General features: G+C 45.1%; 1 protein-coding gene across 1 annotated transcript in view; it reads right to left on the bottom strand.

The window, feature by feature from the left end:
* MYH11 (myosin heavy chain 11) overlaps positions 1-3,548 on the bottom strand; it is a 65,315-nt gene extending 61,767 nt beyond the window's left edge. Inside the window, exon 1 of the mRNA XM_009281630.1 lies at positions 3,474-3,548. The gene's annotated coding sequence lies outside the window, so the exon portion shown is untranslated. The remainder of the gene's footprint in view (positions 1-3,473) is intronic.
* Between the last annotated feature and the right edge of the window lie 2,539 nt (positions 3,549-6,087).

Genomic DNA, 6,087 nt, shown 5'->3' with positions numbered 1-6,087 from the left:
CCTTCTTGTAGTGAGGGGCCCAAAACTGAACACAGTATTCGAGGTGCAGCCTCACCAGTGCCGAGTACAGGGACACGATCACTTCCCTACTCCTGCTGGCCACACTAGTTCTGATACAGGCCAGGATGCCATTGGCCTTCTTGGCCGCCTGGGCACACTGCCGGCTCATGTTCAGCCGGCTGTCAACCAGCACCCCCAGGTCCTTTTCCGACAGGCAGCTTTCCAGCCACTCTTCCCCCAGCCTGTAGCACTGCATGGGGTTGTTGTGGCTGAAGTGCAGGACCCATAAACCTTCTGGTCCATCTCTGATCAAGACTGAACTGCACTGGTCCAGCATATGATTAATATTGGGGAAATGGGCCAAGGGGAAAGATCCATTACTGCCTATTGAGAACATTCCCTGAGAAGGCAAAATTTACCCCTTAGCCAGTTCCTGGGTTTCATCCGTAGGGCTGGCTGAGAGAAATGGAGACCAATATCTTATCTGTGCAAGAGGTGGTAAGAGTTTCTCATCCATTCTTTTAGGTAGATGATAGCCCAAATCATGTACAAGAGTAAATACTTTTATATTCAGAGGTGAGCTATCCTGAGGGAGGAAAACCAGTCACAAAAATTCTAGTGATATTAAGTTTCTTGCCTTAGAAATGTGTCAAATTACACCGAATTGGATCCGTCTGTTATACTTGTCTGAACCTCAAATGTGCATGTACACATGGGCATGCATACTTCCACAGCTTACTTTCTATTCCTTCTTCTGCTGTCCCACTGCAGATATATCTGGCTGATCTTTGCTGTCTTTTTCCTTATCATGTCAGTGACAGAAGTTGAATGCTGTCTTTACAATCAGTTTATCCTGAGTATATTATTCCAAGGACAAAGTATAAATATCTCCAGGAAGCGCACTTTAATTAAAAGGTTGTTGGCCAAGCAGAATTACCTCCTGGGTCAGAGCTTACAGGGACTGCTTTTCTCCTAATGAGAAGATAAAGGACACTTCTCCCTTCCTCTGCAGGATGTGCATGTCAGTATAAAAGTTTATCACAGCCGTACAGGGAATGATTATTAGAAGAGAGGAACACATAACCAAGTGTGTGAATTATTTTCAGAAACCAAGTCCTGCTCTCATAAGTGGTTTCTGATGGAAGAGTGTAGCAGTAACCTGCTGCTTGACTCAGACTGCGTTTCTTGGGCTACAGTAGTTCTTGACTATGTTCTTTCCAGGTTGCTTATGTTTTACTTTTCCAGTACTTAACTGAATTACCCAACTGAGCATTATGTGAAGGAAAAAAAAAAAAAAAAAGAATCTAGGGGTGAATCCTAATCTTGTGATCTGTGTTTGGGAACTGGTTCCCCAGCACAGTTAGCTTTGTCACGAGCACTGCTACCAATCCCTCCTGGCCTTTCACCTCTCCCCACTGGTCACCAGGACCACCCCTCAAATGCTTACTCTCATCATGGACATTTTCATCTGAACATGGAGGTATCACCAGTACTAGTTTATGGTTGTTCAATCATGGAAGAGGGAAAGTCTGTATTTTAAGAAAGAACATTTTCAGTAATTTCACAGGGCTGGTTTTTGGGGGCTTTTTTTGTTGTTTTGGGTTTTTTTGGTTTTTTTTAAATGCATTCTCCACGCACTTTAAAAATTGTCTGTAAGTGCCTTGGTCTCCTGTCAGGTCTTCTCACCTCTGTTAATGCAAGTTACTACATAACTGTGATTAAACACTTGATACCTCTTCTAATACTCCAAAGAAATTGCCTGAGGTTATTACCTGTGTTATAAACTAAAAATTAGAAAAGAAGGAAAAAAGACTTGCATTGCATCATGTGGGGATAGATTCCCTTTATCTGGAAAATACCAGCTCTTTCAAATACCCCCAAATCTCATTCTGTTAAGTAAATCAGATTCTGCATGTTCATTAGAATTCATAAATAATTCATATTTTAACTGGACTTTGCACAAGTTGGAAAGCTATCTCTAGTTCTTGGCTTCTTCTAAAATGAACATACTTAAAAGAAAAGCCAACAGATTTGCAACTAATAAGTCTCAGTGAATTATAAAGAGTTGGGATCCTCTGCATACATCTATGCATGCTACCATATATGGCGATGTTCTCAATACTAGCTGTTCCACAAAAATGTAATGATAACAAATTCAAAACAAATACCTTTTAGGGACTAGTGTGTCAATTGCAAATGAGATAATAAAAATCATTGTTTACATCTAAGCGAATACAGCCAGAGGAGTATCGTGTACTAAACTAAAGGGACTACTTAATCAAGCACTTTGCTCTCTGGGGGTTCATCATTTTAGCCTGTTAGTGGCTTGAGGGGACTGTGAACTTTGGGAGTTCGGCAAGTCAGTCCGTGCACAGCGTCTTGTTACAAGCTGCAAAGCTTTGAGTGAAAGAGAAGGTGGGCTTGTTTTTAAACAAGTGCATTTTAGAAAAGATTTTTATTGAGACATATGTATTAGATCATAAGGGAAATCAGAAGGTTTGTCATTATATTTAAAATATCTCATATTGCTTCTTAATTATGCACACACACATGCTTCTCGCACATATCAGCATTTATATATGTGAGCATGCACACATACACACACACATATGTACACGTGTGTGAAAGAAGCAAGTGAAATTCTGGGATGACACTGAAGCTGCTTTCTATACTGCCATCTACTGTCTTCTTAATTTACTCACAGCATTTGTTAAAGTTAGAAGTTTGTTGCTCTATTTTCCCTTTAAAAAAAAGGCATGTCACGTTTGCAATTACTCGAATTAGTGTAGTTCAGTGAATTATCAGATTACTTTCGCTTAAACTTTATTCCCAGCGTATTAAAAACACACATATGTAATGCTAAGGCATTTTTGTAAAAATGTTTCCATTTCTTCTGCTAATTTTTAAGCATTTTTCCCGTTTAAAGTACAAGTAACTGACAAGCTAATTATTTCATTTGGTTATACTTTCTTTAAGCAGCATGGGAAGTGCACTAAGTTCCTTTATTAGCACTGAAAATGTAGAAATACTTAAAGAAGATCAGCTGATCAGGCTACCAGGTTTCTTCCTTGCTGAATGCACATGTGATGCTTAATTGCAGCGGGTACCTGCCACCATCCAGCAGTGTGCAGCACCTTGCTCTGCAGCTGGCACCTTTAAGGCTTGATCCGGCAATAGCCGTGTTAGAAGTGACTAAGGAACAGGCTAGAACATCTGTGCACGCTTTCAAACGTTCATGGTCTCTAATGCATTTTAAACAGAACCCAATCAGTAATACACAAATCGGGATAAACCATTTAAGCGTGTCTGAGAGGTCTGTTCCTATTTCTAATCCGTACGCTATCTGCAGGTTAATTCACTGAATGTGTTTGCAAAGTAGTGCAACACTTAACTTGCCAAACTGCTCCATCCCAAAGCGCGGCCAGCCCCCAGCCCTGTCCCCAACAGGGATCTCCGGCCCCCGCGGTACTTACAGGCGTCCAATTAGGGGAGCAGAGAGTGAATTGGAGAGTCGGGAACCTGTACAGCCACCAGCCGGGACAGTCCAAGTCTTCGCCGCCTTTGCAGCCTCCCTATATAGAGGAGGAGAATCTTGTCAATGGGGAGGGGCCCTGGAAACCACGTCCTGCTGGAAAATCCTCTCGGTACCTGGGTTAAAAAAGACAGCCTGAGCCAAGGACCTCATTCCCAGCAGGGCCTAACCCTCTGCTGCTGCCCCTGCCCCGAACCACTCTTTAGGGAAGCAGGCTGGTTCTGGCTTTTGGAAAGGCATGAAAGGGGTGCCCCAACTTGAAATGGGTGCCCCTAACTCACAAGTTCAGAGGTTTTGCTTTTTCCTAGGATGAAACTGTTTGGCCGAGCAAACAGACCTTTAACTCTTTCCTGCCTTGGCAGCATCCTTGCCCTTTGTGGCCCCTTGCCTAGACGGACTAAGGGCAGATCACGGTCCCGCGTGGCACAGGAGGTTTCCCACCCACTGCCAGTGCGTTTTCTTGGAGCTAAGATAAGTCCCTGAGTTCACGGGTTGCTTGGGAGAGAAGGGTTATTCCTAACACAGCAGGGATGTGTGGGTGGAGGTTGCTCTGGGTCTCTGTGTGTTTATGTGACATCTGGAGCCTGGGGCTGGTTTAAGCCTCCTTTGCCCCTGGGGACAAGAGGGTCATTTCCCACCTCCCCAGTGGATTTGCCAAAGTTTCTCTTGCGATCCGGTGCGCAGCTCAGTTCCTGAGAAAGGACTGTAAATACTTTTTCATATATAAGAAATACCTCCCTCTGTCCATAAAAGGAAGAAGAGAAGTGATGAATAGCTGAGGGGGAACAGTCCCCCGGATGCAGTGGAAAGAACAGGAGGCAGGCACCGTGCACTGGGTGGGAGAGGAGGACAGGGTGCCTGGGAGCCAGACCTGCAGGGGTTAGGGAGTGATCTGGTCCTTGTCAAACCTCCCTCACATCCCCCAAACCTTCAGTCCCCAGATGTCCCCCCTTCTTCCCCCGCTAGTAGCCAACAGCCTTGTGCAGTAAGACCTGTGGATGGAGACATCCCAAAAAGGGAAAGCTAGGATCCTCTAGGAATTCCCATCAACGTGCCAAATAGAAAATACCGAAACAACCCCCTCTCAGCAACAGGCTAAATATGGTGTATACCCAAAGGATCAGAGCACAGTCCTGGGTGAAATAATTTCTCTTGACATCAACAGTCCTTTCTTCTCTGGAAAATAAATCCTCCTGGGGAAGATGGATGAGGCTCATATTAGTCTCGGCATCCTAAAAAAATACCTATGAGGAGAGGCTGGGCTGAAAACCTCTGCTGCCACTCGGTCAAAGTGCCAGCATTTGCAGGTATGACAAACCTGTAGCCCCTTCTTCTAGCTCCGGCCAGCAGTGAACAAATTTAGGCAAAGAGGAGAGAGGGGAAGAGCATCAGGGTTTCTTCCCTGCAACATTTCCAAAATATCAGGTACAGACTCATGTTCAGGCCTTAGCTGGAGAAGACCAGATTTGCCAACACAGTCGCATGGTCCCAGCGGTTGCAGCCTGTCCTTCAAGGTCAGTGTCCACTGCCTCGCAAGGTGCGGGGCTGCCACGCAGCCATGCAAAGCCCTCCCAGGAGCTGAAAGGCAGCAGAGTCATATCAGACTCGTGCACGTGTGACTGTGTTGGAGCAAAGCCAGGGAAAATGATCCCCAGGACATAAATCCAAGAAACTCACCCTTGTTAGTAGGAAGTTCCTCACTGGGTAGTTCACTTTTTTTTTTTTTTGCCCCCCAGGTTCTTGGTTGCAAACTTAGCTTTTAAATAGGAACATAACAAATATAAAATAATGAAATGCAAGGGGATCCTCTGAAAAGTATGATCATTTTAACATTCATCAAAGTTATCCTAAGAAGTTCCTTTTAAACCCATGCAGCTGTTTCACAAAACAAGGCACATTTTAATAGTAGCTTAAAAAGGAGTGGAAATTATTCCGGCTGGTTTGCAAACCACTGCATGTGCACATGGAGGCTTGCTGCCTGAGTAGTGTATTTAACAGAGGCAGTGGTGGAGGGTGATATATGATGTGACATTAAACGGAGCTGGAAAGTCTAAAAAATATTACTGCTGGGACTGAAACAGTTGCACTCTCGAGCCATGTGGGGTAGGAACTGATAAGCGTAAGCGTGGCTTCCAACCTTCACTTAGAAGTTAACGTAAGAATATACTAATATAATAGCCTGGTTGGACTCGAGTGCACCCTCAGCCAGTTTGCAGATGACACCAAGCTGAGCGGTGTGGTCGACATGCCAGAGGGACGGGATGCCATCCAGAGGGACCTGGACAAGCTCGAGAAGTGGGCCTGTGTGAACCTCATGAGGTTTAACAAGGCCGAGTGCAAGGTCCTGCACCTGGGTCGGGGCAACCCCCGGTATCAATACAGGCTGGGGGATGAAGGGATTGAGAGCAGCCCTGCCGAGAAGGACTTGGGGGGACTGGTGGATGAAAAGCTGGACATGAGCCAGCAATGTGCGCTCGCAACCCAAAAGGCCAATTGTGTCCTGGGCTGCATCAAAAGAAGCATGGCCAGCAGGTCGAGGGAGGTGATTCCGCCCC

This window comes from Aptenodytes forsteri, unplaced genomic scaffold, assembly GCF_000699145.1.
Source record: "Aptenodytes forsteri isolate BGI_AS27 unplaced genomic scaffold, ASM69914v1 Scaffold84, whole genome shotgun sequence".
NCBI classification, from domain to species: domain Eukaryota; kingdom Metazoa; phylum Chordata; class Aves; order Sphenisciformes; family Spheniscidae; genus Aptenodytes; species Aptenodytes forsteri.
The sequence above is the reverse complement of the archived record's forward strand: the minus strand, read 5'-3'. Positions and strand labels throughout refer to the sequence as shown.